We start from the raw sequence: 27,952 nt of genomic DNA, 5'->3' as shown, positions 1-27,952 counted from the left end.
AGAGTACATATCTCACTTTTAGCAGTCGGTACCCTGGGGACTTTGTATGCCTGTCTTCATGATGACCACTAATATGTTCCTTTAAGGACAAAAACTGCGATAGCTATTTCTTTCAGTGTTGTAAGGGAGAGCAGCAGCTGGGAGAAAGCCTGGGTGAAGGCCAGTTGTGTTCTCTGGCCCTGAGAAGGCCATGCTTTGCCATCATACCTGTGTGCCAGGACAGAATGGGGCGTCTGCGTCTGCCTGTCCAGGACAGATCGGGGCATCTGCGTCTCCTTGTCCAGCACCAGGAACACCTGTACTGTAGGTAGTTACTCAGACTTGTTGCTTTGCAGCTCCTTTCTAGTTGCCTTCTCTATGTTGACATTTCTCAAAAGAATAGAACGAGGAAAATTGTACATATTGAGCCCCAAAGCCATCTTTCCATTCATTGAGTCAGAATGTCTTCAGAGGCTGGTTGACCAAACACAAGGACGGAGGACTGGAAGACAAGGACTATGACCTTGTGGGCCGTCTTCACCCCTAGGCAGAAGCCACTGCATCTCTGCAGAAGTGTGTTCACTTTGAAGAGCAAAAAACCACGCAGCAGGGAGCTAGAAGGCCTAGAGATATCTAGGAGTTAATTTTTTCCCCCACTTTGGAATTTTTGGCATAAATCTGCAACTTTGCCTGTCCTGCTTTGGCAACTCAGGGTTTCTACAGATACATGTGTGTGCTGTTTCCCTGGTTATACAGAGAGCCTTGGGGGGCTTTGTTTTCTTATCTCTTACTCAGGCACGTCATACATGGGTATATATTCCTGCTGCCAGTGCCAAGATTGGGTAAATTAGATAAAACACTACAGGTGATTTACTATCTTAGATGTTTAATTTTTTTCTTAAGGTGCTAGACATGTTATCTGCATTCTAAGAACTTTGTAAGACTATTTATGCTTTGCCCAGATTGTGACAAGTTCCAAAAAAGAGTTACTCTTTTGAATGGGCATGTCTTATTTGTAATTCTAGGTCATCAGATTACAGTTTAGTCTGGGAGAAACTTTAAAAAAAAAGAAAGATAATCTCCTCAGGAGATCCCCACATCCTATGGTGGAAGAGGCAAAGAGAGAGATGCCTTTAAACATTCAACTTACTTCCTTCTCTGTATCCCAAAGAAGACCACCTTGCCATTTGTAAGAATTTTTTCAATACCTTAAATCATGATCACCATAGACAACTTCCCTCTAAATTACAAGAAAGTTTAACTCAATAGTTCAGTTAATCCTTCCTATACTTAATAACTCTATAAAATATAAGATCAAATTATTTTCTGAACCTATTAAACTAAATTCTGCCACCTGAAAAACTCTAGAACTGTTAATACTGTAGGAAAATTAATCATTAGTTGATCTAAAACCTGAATACCAAAGCGATGATGAGATCTGTGCTCTTTTGGCTATGAAGTCACAAATTTCATTACAAAACTGGCTCTTTCATCTGGGTTGATGTTCTCTTCAAGCCTGAGATCCTTCTGGCCCCTTCTTTAGCTCAGATCCCTAACTAGATCATTTTAAAATTCCCAAACCAACAGGCACGCTACTGCCTCCCGCCTGTTGTTCTGTGTAAATCTTGTGTAAGCTCCTGACTTGTCTCAAGAATCCTGTGTTTCCTTTATATATTCTTCTTCTTTTTTCAATAGTCACTTTTTATTATTATGAGTTTAAAATATATATATTTTTTCATAGCTGTGTACATGCAATCATGGGTCCTGTATATATTCTTAACTGCACAAATGAGTTACCTGTCCATTTGCACCATGGGGTGGTTTTAGCACTGTCAAGAGCATTCATGGAGTGTGTAAGAAATGGTTTTTGTTTACGTATTTTCTGAAATTAAGTCTGTCTTTTTAGTAAAATACGGTTTTGTGGGACTTCCATTTTACAATTAAGGAATTGTTGTTAATGCACTTGAGACTGAAAAATGGGAATGCTGAAATCTTTTTATTCAATTCCTTGGAGAATTCATCTGTGTGATCCTGAGAAGCAGTGTGTCCTTGGCCCTTTAGAAATCGTTCTCTTTAGAAATTTAAGAGAAATTTTTCATTCTGAGGTAATAATGTTTCTCTTAAGCTCAGAGAACATTTATTTATACTTATTAATAAATGTCTGAAGTGTTTCCACCAAACTGTTTTAAGCCACATCTGCTTTCAAGGGACCATAGATACAGGAGAGCTCTGCCACCCTGCGTGCCTGGGAGATGAGACTCTCCCCATTTTGTGGGAATTAAAAGAGGGATAAAACCCACTTTGAATAAGGCTAACATTCTGTTTGTAAAACTGAGAGTTGGAAGATGCATAAATTAATAAAAGAACAATTCTATGAGGTGTTAGGACTCAAGCATTATTTTGACCAGAAGAACAACATATCAAACTCAGCAACACCCAGATCATTGGGAAAGAAATTTTTCTGACTTCAGAGTTTCAGAGAGAAAAACATAGTTTTATAAAGAAGTAAAACGCTAATGTGAGTACCAAATTTAAGTTTTAAGTGGAGTCAGAAGTCACAAGGTCTGATATATAGGAAGCACATAAGTCAGCGGTATCTGTGGACAGGTAAGGGAAGCCCTAGACGTGATTTTCAGTGGCCTGCAAGGTTAAAACTACTTTAATGCTGGGTAGTACTCCCTATGCTGTTTGCCCATGTCACCATATTGACACTTGTACTATTCATTGTAAAACCAGTGGTGCTTAAAAGTGCTGCTGCCTTAGTGACAGGATGATAATTAAGGCATTTGTGCCAAACTGGTCAAGTTGTCATTGCATTCTTTTTTTTTTTTTGAGGTAGAGTCTCAAGCTGTCGCCCTGGGTAGAGGGCTGTGGCGTCATATCTCACAGCAACCTCAAACTCTTGGACTTTAGTGATTCACTTGCCTCAGCCTCCCAAGTAGCTGGAACTACAGGCGCCCACCACAACACCTGGCTATTTTGTTGTTGTAGCTGTCATTGTTGTTTGGCAGGCCCGGGCTGGATTCGAACTCACCAGGCCTGGTGTATGTGCTCCCCGTCCTCGCCAAGAAAAGCCAGCTTAGGCCTTTGTGCAAGCAAGCAGGTGTCCAAGTCCGCTTGTTCAGAGCCAACTGCACTGGTGAAATCCAAAAGTCTAGGCACAAACAAGGGAGAGTTTCAAAATTAGGATACCACAAACCAGAAACTGTGTCATGTAATTAGTGTACAATTAAAATCCATAAGAAACAATGAATCTGTTTCTCTTGGAGTGATCAGAGTGACCATCCTTCAGCATGCCTGAGAGTCTGGATAGATCATGTTATACACTGGGATGTCCCAAAAGTCATCAAACATAAAAAAAAAGGAAATTATAGCTGAATGCATCTTTATTCATAAAATGTTCATTACACAATTTTACAAAATATTTACAAAATATTCTCTACATGTTGGCCACCTTTTTGTAAAATTTTGTAGTGAACATTTTCTAAACAAAGGTATATTTAGCTATGATTTTCCATTTTTCCTATGCATGGTGACTATTGGGACACCCGGTACTTTCTTGTTTGATGCTTCTTGAAACACTACCCCAGGCCCTTCCTGTGCGCCCTGCGAGAGCCGCTCCGGAGCTGACACACTTCCTGCAGCCTTCACTGGGCTGCCCTATGGCCACGTTCATGCTCTGGTTTCTACCTGTCTGCATAGTGACCTCAGCTGAACACTGATGTCCCCTCAAGGGAGGTTGTGGGCTTCCCTCGTCACACGCCCCTTCACTACGCAGCTCCAGCACCAAGTCCTGCACCTGCATGTGACCCTGTGGCACTTTCCTGGACATGCCTGGGAACCACAAGAGATGTGGAGTCCACAGCCTCACAGCTTTAAGGAGCATGAAGATGACTCTCCAGTGAGGGAAAGAATAAATAGACAACAGGTGACTAAATATAAGTCTATAGAAATAGCTAAACCAAGGCTCCAACATTGTAATCATGTTGAAATCCATGAATACATTTGTATTCTTGCCCGGTTCAGGGACCCGTAAGAGGTAATTTCATGGGGAAAGATGCTGTGATCTTGAAAGATCCAAGTCCTTGCTAAAGATCGAGTGGCAAGTCAGTGGTTCGGCGGGAGAGATCCCAATCTCATCAGCTCACATCCAGTTTCCCCCAAGCAGACAATGGCCCTGCAGGGCAGAGCATGTGTTGGGTCTGCTCAGCACGCTGACCGTGGGCAGAGGGTCAGCAAGGAGGAATGAATCATCACAAGCCCACCACACATGGGATGGAGGCTTCCAGTTCTTAATTATACAGTAATTGCTTTCAGGGGAACCATTAATAATCTGAAGCTGCTAGTAGCCTAATTGTAAAAACAATTCAGAAATTTGTATTACAAAATCTATCTTCTTTTAAGTGCTTATCAAAAATATATTTAACCCCAGCTATTTATGGATAATTGTGTGTGGAGCTAAGATTCCATCTTTTATTTGAAAGTAAGGTGACTGTACCTGTCAATCATTTGAATCCAATAAAGTCCATTTGTGGGGATTTCTATGATAGACAAACGGGGTTCGTATGTTCTTCAGGAACTTTTAAAATTTTAGGCAATTTCAAACAACAAAATTAGACTGCAGGTTAGCGTTAGCACTCACTGTTGAAGGTCAGAAAATGCAAAAACATGCAGAGAGCACAGTTTCACTTACTCCAGGTTAAAGATCAGATTTCTGATGCAGCCATGGAATGAACGAGCTTCTCATTCTGAGCACCAAGGTCCCCTCACCCTCAGGAATGCCCCCTATGTACAGGTTGGACACATTTATAGTCCTGCTTTCTGCTAATGGACCCAAGTTCATTTCCACAGGATTGGTCTCAGCCAATTTAACAGTGATAATTCTAAAAGATCAAAGGAGAAAATAAACGAAAATCTTTAACTATAATAAATCAATGGCCCATTTTAACACACAATCCCAGCAAAGTTCTTACTGAATAATAAAAGTTCCTGGAAGACAAATTTTAATATGACATGTCAGAACAAAAGGTGAATCTTAAAGATTAAAACTTACAACTGAAAATTCTTCAGTAATGAGTGCAATGTTAACAAAAATCATTGAATTTGACTGCTTTTTTGAGAACAGTATAATTTTACCTCTTTACCTATGATGAAAATGTCCAGTATACTTTTAAAATGTTTGCTCTAGAGTTCTGGAGGGAAATATACAGGAATGTTGACATAACCTACTTACTACTGTACTATTTACTATTGATATAATACTATTTATTGATACCACAATGCTCTTTGCCACAGAATTAATCCAATATAATTTATATTGAATTTCAAAAAAGGGCAAGGATAAAGTTGTTCAATTATAGAAATAGCACAAACATCTCATAAGGAGCTGTCTGGCAAGGTTTGGCTTCTACAACTATTTGGAATGCTAATCATGCCAGTCATTTAACTGCACAGGGTGCCAGGACAATGTTTCTGCTGGAAGCCCTGGTGAGGTCCCCACCCCCTCATGACACACGCCTTGCTGTGGGGACAGTACCTCCGATTCCTACAAGGAGATGAAATGCGGCTGTCCATCGCTGTAGGTGCCTGTGGGAGAGTGTAGGAGGGCTTTCCTCAGGCTGGACCTGTCCCCAAGACTGATGTGAACCTCAACATGGCCCTGAATCAGCAGAATGGAGAAGGGCTGGGGGCAGGAGTGTGCAGAGAATTAGCCAGAAAAAAGCTCGTTAGTATAGGATTTAAAAAATTTCCATCTTACCAAGGTAACATGGGAATATTAACATCAAGCAATCAATTCCTTAAGACTCTCATCATTGAACACAACTATTTTAAATTTATCGTGTTACTTTCTAATCCCTTCATGTAATTTACATTCTGCCTTATGCTGTTACCACTACACATACCACCACATGTTTCCATGTCTGCATTGCCGTCACAGGGATTCTTTATTGCTACATTATGTACAATAAGTAGACAGATTATAAATTTGTCACTTTAATCAATAACATTTAAAGTAGTTTCAATTTAATAATTGTTTATTATCATCCACATGAATATTTAAATTATTTTGCCCATGAAATTGTTTCTAACATTTCTAAAAGTGGAACTAAAGTTTGACAATGTTTAAAGCTCTTAAAATCATTTTGCCATATTGAAAATAGGTATAACAATTCATAATGCCACCAGAAGAACTGGAATGGGGGTGTTTCACAATACCCTTGTTACTACTGGACGATACTACTCTGTTTTTGCTGGCTCAGAAACAGTCTGGCAGGTCTTCCAAAAGTCAAATATACAATTACCATATGACCAACAGCTCTTCTCCTAGGTATGCACTCAGAAGACTTGAAAACAGGGCCTCAAACACTTCCTGGCAGCATTAGTCATAATAGTCAAAAAGCAGAAATAATCCCATGTATCAAGGAAGCAAATGATAAACTGTGAGAGGTTCACACAGTGGGATACTAGTCAGCCAGAAAAAGGAACGAAGATCTGGGTGGCGCCTGTGGCTCAAAGGAGTAGGGTGCTGGCCCCATATGCTGGAGGTGGCAGGTTCAGACCCAGCCCCGGCCAAAAAAAAAAAGAATGAAGAATTAAGACCTTACATATGACAGTGTGGACATACTCAAAGACGGGCTAGGTGAACGACACGATCACACGTGGTGTGACTCTATTCATATGGAACATCCAGAATAGGCAAATTCATCCTTAGAGACAAAACGCAGGGGTGGGGAGAGAGGGGCACAGGGAGTGACTGCTTAATGGTCCCAGACTGCTATTTTGGGTGATGAAAATGTTTAGAAATAAACAGAGAAGGTGGCCTTGTGGCACCGTGGGTGTGCTAAATGCTACTGACTTATTTACTCTACAATGATTAATTTTATATAAATTTCAGGCTGGTTGTGGTGGCTCATGCCTGTAATCCTAGCACTCTAGGAGGCTGAGGTGGGGGGATTGCTTGAGCTCATGAGTTCGAGACAAGCCTGAGCAAAAGGCGAGACCCCGTCTCTACTAAAATAGAAAAACTGAGGCACGAGGATCACTTGAGCCCAAGTTGAAGGTCGTTGTGAGCTGTGATGCCACGGCACTCTACCCAGGGTGACAGCTGAAACTGTCTCAAAACAAAAAAAAAGTTTTTCAGTTCAACTTTTTAAAGAAGAACTGAAAAAATATTTTAAAATGAAATGATCAATGGAGTCCCAAACCAATGTTAGTCCTTATCAGCCCTTCTTCGCCAAGTGGCTTGTGACATGCTTGGCGTCTATAAACAGATGTCACAACAGCTGTGTGACCTTGGGCACATAAACTGGGCTCTCTGAATCCATTTCTTCCTCAACAAAATGTAAGCATCAGCATCTGCCTTGCAGGTGGCTATAATCCTTATGCAGCAATGTCTGTAAAGTGTCTTGTACAGTAAAGAAGGTCCCCAGTACACTGCGGTTAAGACAGGCTCCACTTCGTTAACACAATACACTAGCAATCTCTAAGTTTCTCCAAATCATGTGACAGGTGCAAGTTTGAGCAGAGGGTAAGGTAAGTATCACCTACGCTCCTAAAATGGAATATAAATATGGCAACATGAACATGGAACCCTGTCCTCGCTCCTCTCCTGGCGCTTGCTCAATGTGCTCATCACAGGCTATGACTCTCTTCTGCTCTTTCTTTTTTTTTTTTTAGAGACAGAGTCTCACTTTATTGCCCTCACTAGAGCACCATGGTGTCACAGCTCACAGCAACCTCCAACTCCTGGGCATAGGTGATTCTCTTGCCTCAGCCTCCTGGGTAGCTGGAAGTACAGGCGCCCATCAAAAGCCCGGTTATTTTTTTGTTGCAGTTTGGCCGGAGCTGGGTTCAAACCCGCCACCCTCGTATATGGGGCCGGCACTCTACCCATGGAGCCACAGGTGCCGCCCCTTGCTGCTCTTTCGATCCTTTCAAATTGTTCAAGCAATGTGTTTCAACCTTTTTTTATCTCATGTCATACTTGAACCTATAGTTAAACTTCCACGGCATACTGAAATTATGTTGATCAAAAGAAAAGTAAAGAAAGAGAATATACTCACTGTGTTTTAAACTTCTTTGGGAAATAATTTAATTCATTATCTTTAAAATTTTTCACAGTACTCTGGTTGAAAATCACTACTATAGCAGATGAAGAAAACCCTGCCTTAGAGCAGTAGACTGAAGATCTGAACAGCACTAAAGGACTGCTGTTTCACCTTAGAATGAAAACTAAGGACCATGACGCATGGAGGACAACTCAGTGTGTGCTCGCCGAACGTGTTTTCACAAAAATTATAGGTGGATGGCAAGTGTCTTTTCCTAAGTCACTGGACAAGAAGGATGGATTGCACAGCACAGGACATCACTGATTCATAAGGGAACGGCACTCAGCGATGTAACTTTTACTTATTAAAAATACATACTCATAAACAACCAGGAACACACCAAAAGTTTAGGAGCATGCAGCCGGGCGGCAGGGGAACTACTCACCACGTGGGCCTGCCCAGGACCCTGAAGCTCCACGTCCCTGCCAAGGGCAGCCAGGATGATGCCACTGCTGTTCTTGGTGGCAAATATGGCCAGCAATTCCGATTCTGGGGTCAAAGACTTGGATGGCAACTCAACATAGCTGCCTCTTAAGAGGCTAACACTTCAGATGGGCTGGTCAGAGGGGATAAGAGGAGCCGTGAGTTTCCAGCCACAGGCCGACTCCCCATTGCCGCTGGGCTTCCCCATTTTCTCCATTCTATCCACCCCACTGGTTTAGATTTTGTTATGTTATTATTTTGCTACATCAGTGGATATTTATAAAAACTCATTCCAACATCAATTAAATGTTTCCTACCTCCAACATACAACCTTTTCTCACTCCATAGGAATTTCTGAGTAAATCAAAGGTCGACCTGGATATTTCCAGGTTCTTTTTTTTTTTCTGTTGCATAATTAATGTATTCTTAAATATTGAGTAATAGTATGATAAACTTACATTTAAATCACTGTACAATATTGTAATCAATGTGATTATAATTTGGATTTTAGCTTCTAAATGGACTTTTCCTCATCTTTATTTCAGTTAATCAAGCTGTAATTGGTATTTTAATGCATAAAATATTAATTATAATGACCTTGATATTAATAATTATATACCTCAAAGTATTTTATGATTAAGAAAAATTAAGTTGAATTTAGCATAATGTTATTAGCATTAAAGGCATATTATATATATAATATTAATTTAAAATGGAAATTATTCTGGATAGAGTCAGAGAACATTCTCCCTAATAAAGTATCACAAGAATGGAAAAGCAAGTATCCAAATGTACTTAATACTAATATGAAATCCGTAGATGAACAAATACACGAGCACATGAGAGAAAAACACAATTAAACTCAAGTGAGGGGGAGGAAAGGGATGGTGGGGGGAGTATGGATGGAGATTGGTGTGCTCTCGCGTAACAGGCACAATGTAAGCGTATATTATGCCCTTGAGGAGGGGCACAACTACAACCTGGACTTTACCTAACAAATGCAAATAATGTAACCTAATTGTACCCTTTAAATCTAAAATTAAAAAAAATTAAATTAAAAAAATTAAATGTAATTTATATTCTACATATTTATTATTTTATTAACTATACTTAGTGCTCCGATTGTTCTAATAGAGAAAATTGAATTTATCACAAACTTAGGAGGAAAAATGCAAATTGGAAAGCATGAAATTTTTATTCTAATATAGCATCTAAATGTAAAAATGAGATAATAGGAGATAAGAAAAGGAAAAAATAAAAATTTCAACAAATTTTCATATTGTTAATCCTAGATGTACTACATGCTATTAATTTCAATGCCAAGTAGTTCATTCTACTTTCTAAACCTAATACCTAGAAGAAGGCTCAACGAAATTAATAGACCTTTTCATTTTAATGGAAATATATTACAATGAGAATGACTTTATGAATTCATTCTGCATGAATGATTAACACCTCATTCTTTTCACTTTCTCTGTAGGTAAAGCAATAAATATTTGGTGCTCACTGAGTAGTTTATAATAAAAATAATATAAAATATTACAATATCTACTTCTCTCTTTTATTTTATTATTATTATAAATGCCCACCAACCCAGGAATGGATTAACAAGCTGTGGTATATGTATTCCATGGAGTACTATTTAGCTATTAAAAAAAATGGAGACTTGGGCGGCGCCTGTGGCTCAGTCGGTAGGGCGCCGGCCCCATATGCCGAGGGTCGCAGGTTCAAACCCAGCCCCGGACAAATTGCAACAAAAAAAAATAGCTGGGCGTTGTGGCGGGCCCCTGTAGTCCCAGCTTCTCGGGAGGCTGAGGCAAGAGAATCACTTAAGCCCAGGAGTTGGAGGTTGCTGTGAGCTGTGTGAGGCCACGGCACTCTACTGAGGGCCATAAAGTGAAACTCTGTCTCTACAAAAAAAAAAAAAAACAAAAAAAAAATGGAGACTTTACATCCTTCATATTAACCTGGATGGAAGTGGAAGATATTATTCTTTTTTTTTATTTTATTTATTTATTTTTTTTAATTAAACCATAGCTGTGTACATTAGTATGATCATGGGGCACCATACACTTGGTTCATATATCGTTTGACACATTTTCATCACATTAGTTAACATAGCTTTTGTAGCATTTTCTTAGTTATTTTGCCAAGACCTTTACATTCCACATTTACTAGGATTCACATATACCCTTGTAAGATGCACCGCAGGTGTAATCCCATTAGTCCCCCTTCTTCCGCCTCCCTCCCCCCTCCCTCCCCTCCCTTTCCCCTTTCTCCCTATTCTTAGGTTATAACTGGGATATAGCTTTCATGTGAAGGTCCTACATTAGTTTCATAATAAAGGTGAGTACATTGGGTACTTTTTCTTCCATTCTTGAGACACTTTACTAAGAAGAATATGTTCCAGCTCCATCCATGTAAACATGAAAGAGGTAAAGTCTCCATCTTTCTTTAAGGCTGCATAATATTCCATGGTGTACATATATTACAATTTATTGATCCATTCGTGGATCGATGGGCACTTGGGCTTTTTCCATGACTTAGCAATTATGAATAGGGCTGCAATAAATATTCTGATACAAATATCTTTGTTATGGTGTGATTTTTGGTCTTCTGGGTATATGCCCAGTAGGGGGGTTACAGGATTGAATGGCAGATCTATTTTCAGATCTTTAAGTGTTCTCCATATCTCTTTCCAAAAGGAATGTATTAATTTGCATTCCCACCAGCAGTGCAAAAGTGTTCCCTTTTCTCCACATCCACGCCAACATCTCTGGTCTTGGGATTTTGTGATATAGGCTAGTCTCACTGGAGTTAGATGATATCTCAAAGTAGTTTTGACTTGCATTTCTCTGATGATTAAAGATGATGAGCATTTTTTCATATGTCTGAAGGCCATGCGCCTTTCTTCTTCAGAGAAGTTTCTCTTCAAGTCCCTTGCCCAGCCTGCGATGGGATCCCTTGTTCTTTTCTTGCTAATGCGTTTGAGTTCTCTGTGGATTCTGGTTATTAAACCTTTGTCGGAGACATAACCTGCAAATATCTTCTCCCATTCTGAGGGCTGTTTGCTTGCTTTACTTGTTCTTGGCTGTGCAGAAGTTTTTTAGTTTGATCAAGTCCCAATAGTGTATTTTTGAAGCAGCTTCAATTGCCCGGGGGGTCTTTCTCATAAAAAACTCGCCCAACCCAATTTCTTCAAGGGTTTTCCCTACACTCTCTTCTAGTATTTTAATAATTTCATGTCTTAGGTTTAAATCTTTAATCCAGTGAGAGTCTATCCTGGTTAATGGTGAGAGGTGTGGGTCCAGTTTCAGTCTTCTACAGGTTGCCAGCCAGTTCACCCAGCACCATTTGTTAAATAGGGAATCTTTTCCCCACTGAATGTTTTTAATTGGCTTGTCAAGGATTAAATACCGGTAAGTAGCTGGATTCATCTCTTGGTTCTCTATTCTGTTCCAGACATCTACTTCTCTGTTTTTGTGCCAGTAGCATGCTGTTTTGATCACTATCGATTTGTAGTATAGTCTGAGGTCTGGTAGCGTGATTCCTCCTGCTTTGTTTTTATTTCTGAGTAATGTCTTGGCTATTCGAGGTTTTTTCTGATTCCATATAAAACGAAGAATTATTTTTTCAAGATCTTTAAAGTATGACAGTGGAGCTTTAATGGGGATTGCGTTGAAATTATATATTGCTTTGGGTAGTATGGACATTTTAACAATGTTGATTCTTCCCAAACATGAGCATGGTATATTTTTCCATTTGTTAACATTCTCAGCTATCTCTTTTCTTAGAGTTTCAGAGTTCTCCTTATATAGATCTTTCACGTCCTTTGTTAGATAAACTCCCAAGTATTTCATCTTCTTTGGCACAACTGTGAATGGGATAGAGTCCTTAATTGTTTTTTCAACTTGACTATTGTTGGTATATATAAAGGCTACCGATTTATGAATGTTGATTTTGTAACCTGAGACACTGCTGTATTCCTTAATCACTTCTAGAGTTTTGTAGTAGAGTTCCTAGTATTTTCCAGATATACAATCATATCATCTGCGAAGAGTGAAAGTTTGATCTCTTCTGACCCTATGTGGATACCCTTGATCGCCTTTTCTTCCCTAATTGCGGTGGCTAAAACTTCCATTACAATGTTAAAGAGCAATGGAGACAATGGGCAGCCTTGTCTGGTTCCAGATCTAAGTGGAAATGATTCCAATTTAACTCCATTCAATATGATATTGGCTGTGGGTTTGCTGTAGATGGCCTCTATCAGTTTAAGAAATGTCCCTTCTATACCAATTTTCTTAAGTGTTCTAATCATGAATGGATGTTGGATGTTATCAAAAGCTTTTTCTGCATCGATTGAGAGAATCATATGGTCTTTGTTTTTTAATTTGTTTATGTGCTGGATTACCTTTATAGATTTATGTATATTGAACCAGCCTTGAGACCCTGGGATAAAACCGACTTGGTCATGATGTATGATTTGTTTGATATGTTGCTGGATTCTGTTTGTTAGAATCTTGTTGAATATTTTTGCATCTATATTCATTAGTGATATTGGTCTATAATTTTCTTTTCTTGTTGGGTCTTTTCCAGGTTTGGGGATCAGGGTGATATTTGCTTCATAGAATGTGTTGGGTAGTCTTCCTTCTTTTTCTACCTTTTGGAACAGGTTGAGTAGTATAGGTACTAATTCCTCTTTAAAGGTTTGGTAGAATTCTGACGTGAAACCATCTGGTCCCAGGCTTTTCTTTTTGGGGAGATTTTGTATGGTTGATGATATTTCTGAACTTGATATGGGCCTGTTCAACATTTCCACTTGTTTTTGATTAAATCTTGGAAGGTGACGTGTTTCCAAGTAATGGTCGATTTCCTTCAAATTTTCGTATTTCTGAGAGTATAGTTTCTTGTAATATTCATTAAGGATTTTTTGGATTTCTGAGGAGTCTGTTGTTATTTCATCTTTGTTATTTCTGATTGATGAGATTAGAGATTTTACTCTTTTTTTCCTGATTAGGTTGGCCAAAGGTTTATCTATTTTGTTGACCTTTTCAAAAAACCAGCTTTTTGATTTATTGATCTGTTGTATTATTCTTTTGTTTTCAATTTCATTTAGTTCTGCTCTGATTTTGGTTATTTCTTTTCTTTTACTGGATTTGGGGTTGGATTGTTCTTCCATTTCCAGTCTCTTGAGATGTCCCATTAAGTTGCTTACTTCCTCTTTTTCCATTCTCCTGAGGAAGGCTTGCAGTGCTATAAATTTCCCTCATAGAACTGCCTTTGCTGTGTCCCAGAGGTTCTGATAGTTCGTGTCTTCATTGTCGTTTTGTTCCAGAAATTTGGCAATTTCCTTCTTGATCTCATCTCTGACCCAGCTATCATTCAGCATAAGGTTATTTAACTTCCATGTTTTTGTATGTGTATGCAGATTCCTGTTGTTACTCATCTCAAGTTTTATTCCATGATGGTCCGAGAAGATGCATGGAATAATTTCTATTCCTTTAAATTTACTGAGGTTAGACTTGTGACCTAAGATGTGATCGATTTTGGAGTAAGTTCCGTGGGCTGATGAGAAGTATGTGTATTCAGTTTTGTTGGGATGAAATGTTCTGTAGATGTCAGCTAAATCTAAATGCTGGATGGTTAGATTTAAATCTAGAATTTCTTTACTCAGCTTTTTGTTGGAGGATCGATCCATCACTGCCAAAGGAGTGTTAAAATCTCCGACTATTATAGAGTTGGAGGAAATCAAGTTGCTCATGTCTGTTAGAGTTTCTCTTATAAATTGAGGTGCATTCTGGTTGGGTGCATAGATATTCACAATTGAAATCTCATCATATTGAGTCTTACCCTTAACAAATATGAAGTGACCATTTTTGTCCTTCCTTACTTTTGTTGGTTTAAAGCCTATTGTGTCCGCAAATAAAATTGCAACTCCTGCTTTTTTCTGGATACCATTTGCCTGAATTATGGATGACCATCCTTTCACCCTGAGTCTGTATTTGTCTTTTAAGTTAAGATGTGACTCTTGTATGCAACAAATGTCTGGCCTGAGTTTTTGTATCCAGTCAGCTAACCTATGTCTCTTTAGAGGGCAGTTTAAGCCATTCACATTAATGGAGAGCATTGATAAGTTTGGTGAAATTTGGGGTATTGAGTTTTTTGAAAGTCCAGTGGGCATTTTTAATCCTTTTGCCATTGTGGAAGTTAAGAGTTTGATCAGAAGTTTCTGAGTGAGTTTACTTTTGTAGTAGAGGATTGGGTTGGTTATTATGGAGGATAGGTCTGAGAATATCCTGAAGAGCTGGTTTGGTTATGGCAAATTTCTTTAGCATACGTATGTCATTAAAGTATTTAATTTCTCCGTCGTAAATGAAACTCAGTTTAGCTGGGTACAAGATCTGGGGTTGAAAGTTATTTTGCTTGAGGAGATTAAACGTTGATGACCACCCTCTTCTGGCTTGAAAAGTTTCAGCAGAGAGATCTGCAGTCATTCTAATGTTCTTCCCTTTGAAGGTAATAGATTTCTTTCTCCTGGCAGCTTTGAGAATTTTCTCCTTCATATTAACTTTAGTGAAGTTAATTATGATATGCCTGGGGGATGTCTTATTGGGGTTGAGTCGTGCTGGGGTTCTGAAGCTGTCTGCAATCTGAATTTCAGGTTCTCTAGGCATGTCTGGAAAATTCTCTTTCATAATTTCATACAGAAGGGCCTCTGCGCCCAGTGAGGCCACTTCATCTGTTTCAGGAATTCCTATGAGACGGATATTTGCCTTCTTCGAGTTATCCCAGAGCTCTCTGAGTGAGTGATCCATTTTTGCTCTCCATTTCTCTTCCTCTTTGAGAGTTTGGGAGCGTTCAAATGCTTTATCTTCCATGTCGGAGATCCTTTCTTCTGCTTGGTCCATTCTGTTACTAAGGGATTCCACTGTATTTTTCATATCTTTGAGGGCTGCAAATTCTTGTTTCAGTGTGTCTAAGTCTTTTGTGGTTTTGTCTTTAAATTCGTTAAATTCTTGAGACAGCTTTTGAATTTCTCCGCGAATTCCTAATTCCATTTTGTTAATCTTGTTTGCCATCCAAATTCTGAATTCGATTTCTGACATCTCAGCCAGTTGTTTGTGAATGGGATCTTCAATTACATCTGCCGTATCTTTCCTTGGGGGGGTTGATCTATTCTGGTTATTCATGTTACCAGTGTTTTTCTGCTGATTCCGCCCCATGATTGTTTTACTCCCTTTGATTTTCCTCTAGTGTTTTGTCGAGGACCCGTACAGTGCTGTGGCCTGAGAAACTGGGGCCCTGTTTGGTGTAGAGGGGCTAAGTGGTTCTGACTTGTTTTCAGCTGGTTTCTATGTGACCCTAGTGAAACAGTTACTCTGGGTTGAAGTCTCAGCTGTGGAGAAATACCAGCAATTAAGTCACCCCACCCACCACAGGCAACAAATGGAAAAGGAAAATCAAACCTTCCTACAACCACACACCCAGGGCACCACCTGGATAGTCCCCAGGTGAGTGACTCAGTTCAAAAAGTCCAAGTCAATTTTCTCAGTCAGCAGCTCCTCGGGTGGGAGAGTTCAAGAAGTCCCTGGGAACTGGGTCACAGGGGTCTGGTGGCTGCTCTAAAAGGCTTGCTCCAGTGCTGTGTGGAGTCAGGAAGAGCCACCAGTAAATAGATCAGTCTGGGAAGCATGATGCCTCCTTCCCCTCCTTGCAGCTCTGTCACACCCAGTCTCTGCTAGCCGCACAGGGCTGTGACCCAGTCAGTTGTCTGCAGTAAGCAGATACTCCAGGGGTTTGCACCTGCCTAAGTCACAGGGTAGTCTGTGTCTGCTCGACTAGGCCACTATTCTCTGTCTTTATCCAGTAGGGAGTGGTGTGGCCTGTCAACCTCGGGCACTTGATGGAGGCTGGAGGTGTTCACTCAGTTCCAGCCCCACCCTTAGTTTATGTTACTGGGTGAAGGGAACAACCCTGTGGGAGTTTGTTTCTGACCTTGCCAGATTCCTCTGCAGAGGAGAGGCTGATTTGAGTTCCCAGAACCTGTGTCTCAGGCCCTGTCTTTAGTCCTGCGGGTTTGTATTCACAGCACGATCAGTTGTTGGCTGTAGCCTCTTGACCTCCTTTGTCTATGGGCTGGTGATCCCCTAAGGGCCAGGTGCGTCTTAGGTTCAGTAGAGCAGTTCTCTGGATCAGCCCTACCCTAGGAGTTTCCCGGCTCTGCGGGTGTGTTTTCTAGTCCCGGTGTTCCACCCAGGTCAGTACCGTCTCAGGAAAACCCTTTACTCACGGGGCCTGTGTTTCAGTCCCAGGCCCGTTCCATGGTGGTTGCCATCTGAGAAGATACTCGGCCTCATCTGGTTGCCCAGGAAGACAGGAGGAGAGGCTATGGGATATCTGGGGGTGGGCCTTGTTATTGCTGAAGATGGCTGTTGCTCTGCACCTCGGGGCACCACCGCTCCAGTCTAATTCCCTCTCAGCCGACCGTTGTCTTCTTGCTCCTTTGCTACAGTGTCAGCACTGGCCAGCTGCAGTCCAGGTCCTGTCTATACCTCTTGAGAGTTCAGCCAAGAATCTGGACTCCTGAGGGGGCAGGTCTCCAGATCACGGAGTGAGAGAGGTGGGGGGGTGTTAGGAGCTCAGGGTTACAGGTCATAACACCAAGCTCATTGAGTCCAAATGAACAAATAAACAGATACAAAGGTTACCAGGCACATGGGCCCATAGATACAGAGATAGACGGAAACACATAAACATACAAGCAATAGCCACGACAACAGCAATATAAGAACAACTGCAATAAAAACAGTGATAATCGTAAAATAATTGAAAGAAAGGAAAAAAAAGAGAAAAAGTGGTGTTAGAAGGAATGTTAAGTGAGAAGAAAGAAGAAATTAAAATTAGAAGATATAGAAATAAAAAATGCATCTATATAAAATGTAATAATAAAAAATTATCGAAATCTCCTCTAAGAAAATGGTGAGGAAAAATCAGACAAAAAGAAAACAACAGCAAAAAAAAAAAAAAACCCATGAAAACCAAAAAAAAAAAAAAAAAAGGCACCAACTGCAAACATATTCTTGTGGTAGAAATATACCTATAAATGTCTATATATAGTCTGCTGTAGGGATCAACTTTCCTAGGAATATATTCATACTGCAATATACTTTCTGGACACCAGGTGGCTCTGAGAGTGGTTTTGAGACTTATACCTGGTTTATAGTTTATACCGTTACCATGGTAACCACCTTCCATGGCCAATCGCCATTTTGGAGTTTCTGTAAAAGTTTGTCGCCTAAGAATTGTGCAACCTCGGCTGTTCTCCTCGGGACAGCACTTGCGACCGACTCTCCCACTCAGTGCAGGTGTCCACGCTTCCTAAGTTCCTCCACTCTGCTCCCAGGTTCCCCTGCAAACTGGCGACTGCAATTGGCCATAAGGGGAGTGGTGCTGAGTTCCCACGGTGTCTCCTGTAGCTGGTTCCCGCGGCTTCAGTTGCTCCGTGGCCCCAGAAGCCAAAGCCGGTCCTGGGCTTCAAGCCGTTCCGTGGTTGGAGCGCTTGTGGGATTTATTCTGAGTTTTATGGTTCAGAGTTTTGGATGGGCGGCCACCAGTTCGCTGCACAGTCTGAACTGCCAGCCCCCTCCAACACCTGGGGGAAAGGTGCCTGCCCTTTTGGGTAGTTCAAAATGTCTGTTTCCCGGGCAGGATCCCTTCCCTTCAATTGTCCAGCAGTTTGCCCAGCTCCCTGTGGTTTTGAGTGGCTCTCCTTTCGGATGCCTCCCTCAGTTCAGGATTAATTACTTGTCAATTGGATTTTGTCAGCATTTACAAGCTGCTGACCTCCGTTGGGGAGGGGCCTGCTGGCCGGCACGGCCAAGCAGGGAAGATTCTCTACAACAGAGTGTGTGATTTTAAATTACCCCTCATATATAGCAAACTGCCAGTTCGCTGGGCTTCTCCAGCTGTCTGTCCACTCCAATAATCCACACACAGGGAAGGTCCAGACTGCCTTTCCTCACCTGGTGGCTTGGGAGAGGTGGGCTACACGTCCGTCCTGTCCGCCATCATGCTCCGCCTCGGAAGACATTATTCTTAGTAAAGCATCACAAGAATGGAGAAGCATGAATCCTATGTACTTAATTTTGATATGAGGACAATTAATGACAATTAAGGTCATTGTGGGGAGGAAAAACAGAGAGAGGGAAGGAGGGAGAGGGGTGGGGATTGATGTGTGCCACACCTTCTGGGGGCAAGACATGATTGTAAGAGGGACTTTACCTAACAAATGCAATCAGTGTAACCTGGCTTATTGTACCCTCAATGAATCCCCAACAATAAAAAAAAAAGTAATATAAAAAAAAGATATTTCCAGGTTCTTGATACAGCCCACATAGCTTTTGCTGGTGATTCCTTCCCTGCAGGGCAGGATGTGAGAAAAATCATAAGTAAATTTGGATTTCATAATGCCACTTTTGAAAGAAGGAATAAAAAAGGACCTATATTTATAAAAAAATCTGTTTCCATGGGCCACGCAGCAGAAACGTCTAGGCCTCTCTTTAATAATGGTACTGATGGTGAGAACTTCAGGTCAAAGGAATACTCTCCTAAATACTAGAGAAAGGGCTTAGTTAGACCAGTGAATGTGGCCACTTTGATGGCTGCCTACAAACAAATACATTTAATATTTTAAGAGGAACTCACTTTAAGTTGTGACAATTTAAATAAACTCATGAAAACACAGTCCAATTATAATAAAGGCAATACATTGTCATAAGTAAATTATAGCCCACAGGTTATAATCCACTTATCATGTAGAATAGAACATTTGCCTCTCATGAGGATAGGTGTAAGGGGTGCTAGGATCAGAGGCTAAAGACGTCACGAGTTTCTGTCCATACTATGCACCCATGAAGTCTGTCCTAAAGGAAATAATTGCATTTGGGAAAGTCTGAGATTGCCCAAGACCCTATTTCTTAGCCTCCAAGTCAAAAGCATATTTTTCTTTCCAGAAGTTGCCCCATGCCAGGCTGGGGTCAGGCTCTCATTTCCAAACACGGAGACCGCTGACCATCTCCAAACTTCACGCATCAGCTTGTTACAAGAAAGCTTTGAAGTGAGGTGGTTTTCTCTTACAATGACAGCTCTTTTTTTTTTTTTCTGTCTATGTTAAATAATCAGCTGGGGACCTTTAAGCAACTGCATGATGTGGGGCAAATTTCAACCTTTCTGGATCTTTGTTTCTTCCAACGTAAATAAGGAGGTGGGCCACGAAGATACTCAGGTGTCTTCTAACATGAACGTCTGGGGTCTGAACTCCTTTCCTTTTCTCCAATGTCTACCCTGTGCCGTGTGGGCAAAGTACAGACGCACGTGACACTGATGAAGACTCGGATGTTGATTCCTTGTAGCCACCTCTCACGAGGCTAAACTAACCACAGAAGGAACAGGGAATGACACCTGGGGTGGGATTCAGAGACATCCACAGTCCTGGCTCTGACTTGGCAAGTGACCAGCTCCCCAGAGGTTTCCAGTATTCGCGTCTAAGACCAGGAAGTGACTGTGGTTGCAAACTGTTTCTCCTGAGCCCTTTTCCAGATGCCTGGCAGAGGGGAGGGGCACAGTGGGAAGTGGACCCTGGGCTGCTCACGGCCACTGTATGGCTGCTCCTCTGTGTCACACATCGGCCTTTTGTAAAAGAACTGGGTCTAAAGACAAGGCACTGCCATGGATAATTTGGAAGCCACTGGGCTGGGTGATCCAGATTGGACATTTGATGACTCTACTCCCCGGAAGCTATCTTGCCTTGATTGCTAGACTTACACAAATGACAAATGGGTTTAGGTAAATTATTAAAGTCACAAAGCTAAACGTGAATCACTGTTACAAAGGATTCCTTGTCTCTCCCCTGCCCCATTTCATCCGGGCTCTCGATGCTGGACTTTAAACTTCCACGTACATTATTCATTCTAGCTCACAAAAGGGGAATCCAGAGAAGTTTGCGGAAAGCAGGATTACTTTTTTCCTGTAATGAAATTCTACTTTCTGACTCAGCGCCGATAGCACAGTGGTTATGGCACAGCCACATACACCGAGAGTGGCAGCCCGGGCCAACTAAACAACCGCAACAAAAAAATAGCTGGGCGTTGTGGCAGGCGCCGGTAGTCCCAGCTACTTGGGAGGCTGAGGCAACAGAATCGCTTAAGCCCAAGAGTTTGAGGTTGCTGTGAGCTGTGATGCCTCGGTAGTGAGGACAACATAGTGAGACTCTATCTCAAAAAAAAAAAAAAAAAGAAAGAAAGAAAGAAAGAAATTATACTGTTCTGTTATTCTGTACTGGCCATGGCAGCTCATGGGTGGCTCTCAGCACTTTAGAAGGTCAAGGTAAGAGGATTCCTTGTACCCAGGACTTCAACCCCAGACTGGGCAATAGTTAGACCCCCATCTCTACAAAAAGGAAAAAAAAGTAGGCGGCACGGTGATGCATGTCTGTTATTCCAGCTACTTAGGAGGCTGAGGCTCCTAAGCTCATCTGAATCCAAGAGTTTGAGTTTTCAGTGAGCTAGGCTGATGCCACTGTACTCTAGTCCAGGCAACAGAGTAAGACCTTGTCTAAGGAAAAAAAAAAAAAGAGAGAGAGAGAGAGAGAGATTCTACTACTTTAAAATGTCCAGGGGCTGTTCCTGTGGCTCAGAAGGTAGGGTTCTGGCCCCATATACTGAGGGTGGCGGGTTCAAACCAGCCCCTGGCCAAACTGCAACAACAACAGAAAAATAGCCAGGAGTTGTGGCGGGTGCCTGCAGTTTCAGCTACTCAGGAGACTGAGGCAAGAGAATCACCTAAGTCCAGGAGTTGGAGGCTGCTGTGAGCCATGTAACACCACGGCACTCTACCGAGGGCAATAAAGTGAGACTCTGTTTCTACAAAAATAAAAATAAAATAAAATGTCCAGATAGGGAGTGGAGTATGACAAGTGGGGTCCCCAAATATTGCACAGTAAACAATATTTAGATGTTCTACTGGTCAGCCAGGCTCCTGTAATCCTAACACTCTGGAGGCTGAGGCAGGTGGATTGTTTGAGGTCAGGAGTTGGAGACCAACTAAGCAAGAGTGAGACCTCTGTCTCTACTAAAAATAGAAAACCTAGCTGAGCATTGTAGCTGCACCTGCAGTCCAGCTACTCAAGAGGCTGAGGTGACAGGTTCACTTGATCCTGGGTCTTTGAGGTTGCTGTGAACAAGGCTGATGCCACAGCACTCTAGCTGGGGCAACAGAATAAGACTCTATTTCAACAACAACAACAACAAAAAAAAGGATATTCTAATGGCAATGAATATAAAATAATTAATGTTTTTGCAAAAGGCTTGCTTTATTTGCCAATTAATATGGTGTAGAGTACTTTGAATAAAAGCATGATGGGTTATGAGTCTGAACTGAATTGAATTGAATTGAATGGTGTCCTCTCAAAAGATGTTGCAGTTTTGGCCTCTTCATTCCCTCACAACCTGAGATTGTGATCTTATTTGGTAAAAGGGTCTTTGAGGAGTTACTCAAGTTAAAAATGAGGGAATTAGGGTAGGTCCTGATCCAGGATGACTGGGGATGACTGGGGTCCTTATCAAAGGGGAAATCTAGACACAGAGGGACCGTGGCACAGAGGTGAAGCCACAAAGAGAACGTCATCCACAGGCTGAAGATCCCTTGAAGCCACCAGAAGCCAGGAGGGTGGAGTGGGTTCTCTCCCACGGTCCTCCAAGGGACAAAGCCCTGACAACACCTCGATGTCAAAATGGAACGGGGAGAGATTAAATTTTTTTCTGTTTGTTCCTTTGGTGTTTTTTGAGACAGGGTCTCACTCTGTTGTAGAAATGAGGGACACAGAAGTGCTGCAGTTTAACATCATACCTTACAACTCTTGACCGAGGCAATCCACCCACATAAATGGGATCCTTATCTAGATGATTGCGGTCAGAAGATACTCCCAGAGTCTCGCCTTGCTTAGTCTCTTTGTAACTAGTGTTGTACGTGATGACCGCTAAGAGACCAAAAAGGAGGTTGAAAGGAAGAGGCAATGAAATGAAAATCACTTTCTATATTAAAATAAAATGCACACATCTGCTGACAAAGTTCATTTACGAAGACATCAACTTTTAAATTCTGCAAATTTGACCAGCTGATGTTCTGGGCTATTAAAAGACAAGTGAAAAATCTTCTTGACCAAAGTCAATAAATCCAATATACACGTTGATAAATGACAGCAGTACGGGTGTGGAAGAAAACAGAATGGATTCAATGTTTGATCTCAATTCAGCATTTAATGTTAAATAATGTACGTGGGGGCTGCGCCTGTGGCTCAAGGAGTAGGTCCTGGCCCCATATACTGGAGGTGGCTGGTTCAAACACGGCCCCAGACAAAAACTGCAACAACAACAAAAAAATGTAATTGGAATCCACAGCTAATTATTATACTATTCCTCCTGCAAACCGTGAATTTTGTTGCTTAATATACCAAAGACAATGGCTTTCAATTAGAATATTATTTAAGAATGCCTAGGAAACTAAAGTAGAATAAGGATTGCTGCTTTTAGAAGAATTTGACGGGCAGAAGTCAAATCCATTTGGGCACCTACCTTGTTTCCGGTTTCACTGAAAGGCAATTTTGTACCAGGTCATGTTGCTGTAACATCTGTCTGTAATAAGAGCAAGGGGTTCCGAACCCAGGTAAACAGTAACTTTCACTCTGCTGTGGACCAACTCGATGGATATAGTCTTTCTGTAAAGAAAAGAACACATTTCCCCATGGCTATATCTGGATCCCACGTGTCCCTTTCCCTTCAAGTCAGGAATGGCAGAAACCCAAAATCAAACTCAGAAAACTGGATCTGGCCCCATCACCAGACGTCTATGCTATAAAACTAAAAATGTCCATGAAGGTTTTCTGGAATACTACACAAATAAGAATGAAAACATCCTAGTTGCTATGAAAATCTACACAAATAAGAATGAAACCATCTTCGTTGCTATGAAAATTTACACAAATAAGAATGAAACCACTCTTGTTGCTATGAAAATCTATGCAAATAAGAATGAAACCATCCTCATTGCTATGAAAATCTACAATTTTCATAAGAGAAGTGGAATCTCTTTGGATCTTTTTTATTCAGACTGATAAATGGGCCAGTCCTAAAAAATAAAAGTAGAAGACGGAGAGATGGAAATTACCAGCACATGAGAGGAAGCTGGGATCATGACATTCCTATGAGTGCAATTTAAATAAGGTCCCTGTGGTTGCAGTGAACATAGAACAAAATATATTATTTGAACTCAAAACTTAATAACAAATGTTTAACTGATATGTGTAATGACTGGAAGACTGGTTTCCACTTGGTGCTCTTTTATACGTCCCAAAGGTTCTTTTTCTTTCTTTCTTTTTTTTTTTTTGGCCAGGGCTGGGTTTGAACCCGCCACCTCTGGTATATGGGGCTGGCGTCCTACTCCTTTGAGCCACAGGTGCTGCCCAGTCCCAAAGGTTCTATAGCAGTGGTTCTCAACCTATGGGTTGAGACCCCTTGGGACTGTATTAAAGGTTTGCAGCATTAGGAAGGTTGAGAAGCTCTGTTCTACAGTAAATTCATATTAACATAATAAATAAATGATGCAAAATGGGGATATTGTATGACATACATACCTATATATTAGTATATGTTCATAAACTTGCATGGCGTACAAATGTATGATTTAATTAGAAAATCCTCACTAAACAAAAGTAAATTCATAGCAATACAAACGTGTGTACATGGGAGGGCTTTGTGCCCAGACTCTTCCTGTGCCGTTGGAAGCCAGGTAGAGAAGAAGTCCATTGGGTGAAAAGGTACTGAAGAGCATTATTATCTGAGTCACAGTCGCCTGAAGCGTCTTCTCCACAAAAGAGTACCCACTCCCATCAAAATGGAAGGAAGAGTCTTCATTCTGGGAGCTGCAAAGCAGAAGAGACAAGATACAATCCATTTTCAAGACAGTTAAGAGAACAAACAATAGGTTTATTGATTTCTCCCTCACAAAATTTACGGTAGAGCTATTAGTCATAAATTGATAACATTAATACTTTGATCACATTAATTAGGTAAACCAGCATACATTAGAACCTCTTGAAGTTGACCACTCAAGGGAGTGTAACAAATTGGTCAACATACAGAGGTGGTCACCATAAGAAACTAGGCCTACTATACTGATATGTACATGTGGTGCATGTCCTGTGGTCCACCACCTCCCTACACTGACCACTCCCTTAAGTTGCCCTAATTTTCATACACCAGACATGCATCACAGGTACTCAATGTATAACAGGCCTAAGTCTTTATGTTGACCACCTCCGTATGTTGACGTGTTTGGTGCAGCCTCTTGAGTGGTCAACTTACAGAAGGTCTACTACCACATGCTTGCCTGAGTTTAAGCCAGTTGCTTTATAAGGAAAAGCAAGTTAATGTAGGCAGTGTTCACTCTAGTAAGAAGAAAGTTTTTCACAGGAGGATAATGCTATAAATATTTCTACTTATTTAGATTTGTTTGTTTGTTCTAGTTTTCTTCAATGTAACTATCTTTTCTTTTTTTTTTTTTTTTTTTTGTAGAGACAGAGTCTCACTGTACCGCCCTCGGGTAGAGTGCCGTGGCGTCACACGGCTAACAGCAACCTCTAACTCCTGGGCTTCCGCGATTCTCTTGCCTCAGCCTCCCTAGTAGCTGGGACTACAGGCGCCCGCCACAACGCCCGGCTATTTTTTTTTTTTTTTTTTTTTGTTGCAGTTTGACCGGGGCTGGGTTTGAACCCGCCACCCTCGGCATGTGGGGCCGGCGCCCTACTCGCTGAGCCACAGGCGCCGCCCGTAACTATCTTTTCTTAATTCCAGTGCCCTCAACAGAACAATTTTTATATTGGCATTTATCATCTTGTGCCGTTTTATTTTTTAACTCACTTCATTTATTTATTTAGAGACAGAGACTCACTCTTTCCCCAAGCTAGATTGCCCTGGAAATACTTTAGCCTACAATCTCAAACTCCTGTACTTAAGTGATCCTCCTGCCTCAGCCTCTCCAGTAGCTGTGACTACTGGCTTCTGCCATCATGCCTGGCTAATTTTTCTATTTTTAGAAAAGGCAGGGTTTCTTCTTATTCAGGCCGGTCTTGAACTTCTAAGCTCAAGGGATCCTCCCACCTCAGCCTACCAGAGTGCTAGAATTGTAGGTGGGAGCCACCACGCCCAGCCACCCTCTGCTGGTTTTAACTAATACATCAGGTAAAATAGTATTATATGGAAAACAAACATGTACCAGAAGGATCATTAAAAAAATCATTGAGGCTTTGCACCCGTAGTGCAGTGGTTACGTCACCAGCCACATACACCGACATTGGCGGTTTTGAACTCGGCCTGGGCCAGCTGGACAACAATGACAACTGCAACAAGAACAAAATGGCCGGGTGTTGTGGCGCCGCCTGAAGTCCCAGATACTCGGGAGGCTGAGGCAAGAGTTTGAGTGTGACGCCACAGCACTCTACCAAGGACAAGATAGTGAGACTCTGTCTCAAAAGAAAACAAGAAAAAATCATAGATATCCTCAAAAATCTGCCTGATGAGTTTAAAGACCTGCTTTACTTTGTGGGGTGAATGTATGGCTTACACAGACCTGCACCGGAGGGCCAGGGCACTGCTCAGATAAGTGTGTTCCACACCACAGCTGCACCGGAGGGCCAGGGCACAGCTCAGGTAAGCGTGTTCCACACCAGACCTGCACCGAGGGCCAGGGCACTGCTCAGGTAAGCATGTTCCACACCAGACCTGCACCGGAGGGCCAGGGCAATGCTCAGTTAAGTGTGTTCCCTGGTCTTCCTCCTATACTTCAAAAGGCTGACTGGACTCACTGTTCATTTAGAGTAATTCATCTGGGACACAACATAGTTATGTTTTAAAAATAATTTTTTGGACTGTAACATAGGGCTTGAGAGTAAAATCTGGATTAGGATGGTTTGGGGGTAAGAATTCACCTTCTCCCTAAGTGAAGGTGTAACAACCAAACCCAGTGCCTCATGTCCCAGCAAGACAGGACATCCAGTGAGAAGAAAGAGTCCCCAAGCTGAGGAAACAAAACAAAATAAAGAACAGCAGTGCTTTGTAAGCCTGAGGTTTCACATTTACAGCTACCTGCATTCTTGCTTTTTCAAAAACTTCCATCATGTGATCTCTTTTAGGAGGTGTAATTCCCAGGAAATGCACTCTGCATAAATTCTTAAAACAGTGTGGTTTGATTCTGAAGTTTTTGTGCTAAAACTTTTGGCTGCAGTCACAGACTCCAGAACCAGATGCCTGGAGTTCAAATCCCAGTTTCCCAATTTACTAGCTGTGAGAACTCAGAAAAGTTACTTAACCAGTGTCCCATTCTCTTCATCTGTAAAATTTCTAATAATAGAACCTCTCTGGGAGTGCTATGCATGAGTTAGAATACATAAAGTTCTTGAACCGGTGCCTGGCCCCCAGCAGATGCTCACACTACATGAGCTCTTCTGACTCTGCTGTGTTCCGAGCTCCTCCCTACACTCCCTTCATCAGGCCTATTAAAAGCTGAGCCACCTCAAAGAATACATGCCTTGCCACAGACACACCCCAAGAAACTGAAGTTTCAAAGAAAACTCTGGATATCTGTCTTGTCCCTGTGCAGACACCTGCTCTCCCAGACCCTGAAAGCAATCTTTTCTCAGGAAGATGAGTCCTGAGCCCTTCCCTCAACAGGGCCTGTTCAAGCCAGGCAGCTGTGCAGGATGAATTCACATAAAATGATGACTGATGAGACTGTCTGCAGGCTCGTTCCCCTGGGGGCAGTGTCATGTTTCTGGGGCCTCCCCACGTCCCCGGGTTCTCAGGGGCTACTGCAGGATTTTGTTCTATGACCAGAGGCTCATATGAGTCTCCAGTTAGCCCCGGGGCCTGTACCCAAGGGGGCCATAGGAAGATGGCTCCAGCCTTGTGCCCAGTTGAGGGACACAAGACAGCACTTTGTGGATAGCTCTGTTCTTGAATTTGGAAATGTCCCCATTATTCTGAGGGCACATGTGGGAGCCACATAGTCAGCAAACCCAGCTATCAGTCCTGTGAGTCTGGAGGACTCACCAGCCCTCCCTAATCTCCAGCTTGTCATTCCTGAGATTCAGATAATCCTGTGTTGACCTTAGAGCAAGTGTGTGGGGGTGATGTGGGGTGTGAGATAATCCTGGGCCTTGTGTTCAGGCTGCTGCCTCTGCTGCCCTTCACACACCTTGGCACAGCCCCTCACAGCTGCTTTTTGTATACAGGCCATTTCCCTAACCATGAGCTATCCCAGGAGACAGACTGTGTGGCTGATGTAGACTCAGCCAGTGCCTAAGAAAAGGCCCTGGTCCAAGGTCAGCTGGT

General features: G+C 41.8%; 1 pseudogene; it reads right to left on the bottom strand.

Annotated features, from left to right (window-relative positions):
- Positions 1-68: 68 nt before the first annotated feature.
- LOC128575781 (laminin subunit alpha-1-like) lies at positions 69-25,917 on the bottom strand (annotated as a pseudogene).
- Between the last annotated feature and the right edge of the window lie 2,035 nt (positions 25,918-27,952).

Source organism: Nycticebus coucang, chromosome 23 (assembly GCF_027406575.1).
Source record: "Nycticebus coucang isolate mNycCou1 chromosome 23, mNycCou1.pri, whole genome shotgun sequence".
Classification (NCBI taxonomy): domain Eukaryota; kingdom Metazoa; phylum Chordata; class Mammalia; order Primates; family Lorisidae; genus Nycticebus; species Nycticebus coucang.
This window is presented reverse-complemented; position numbering and strand designations above follow the sequence as displayed.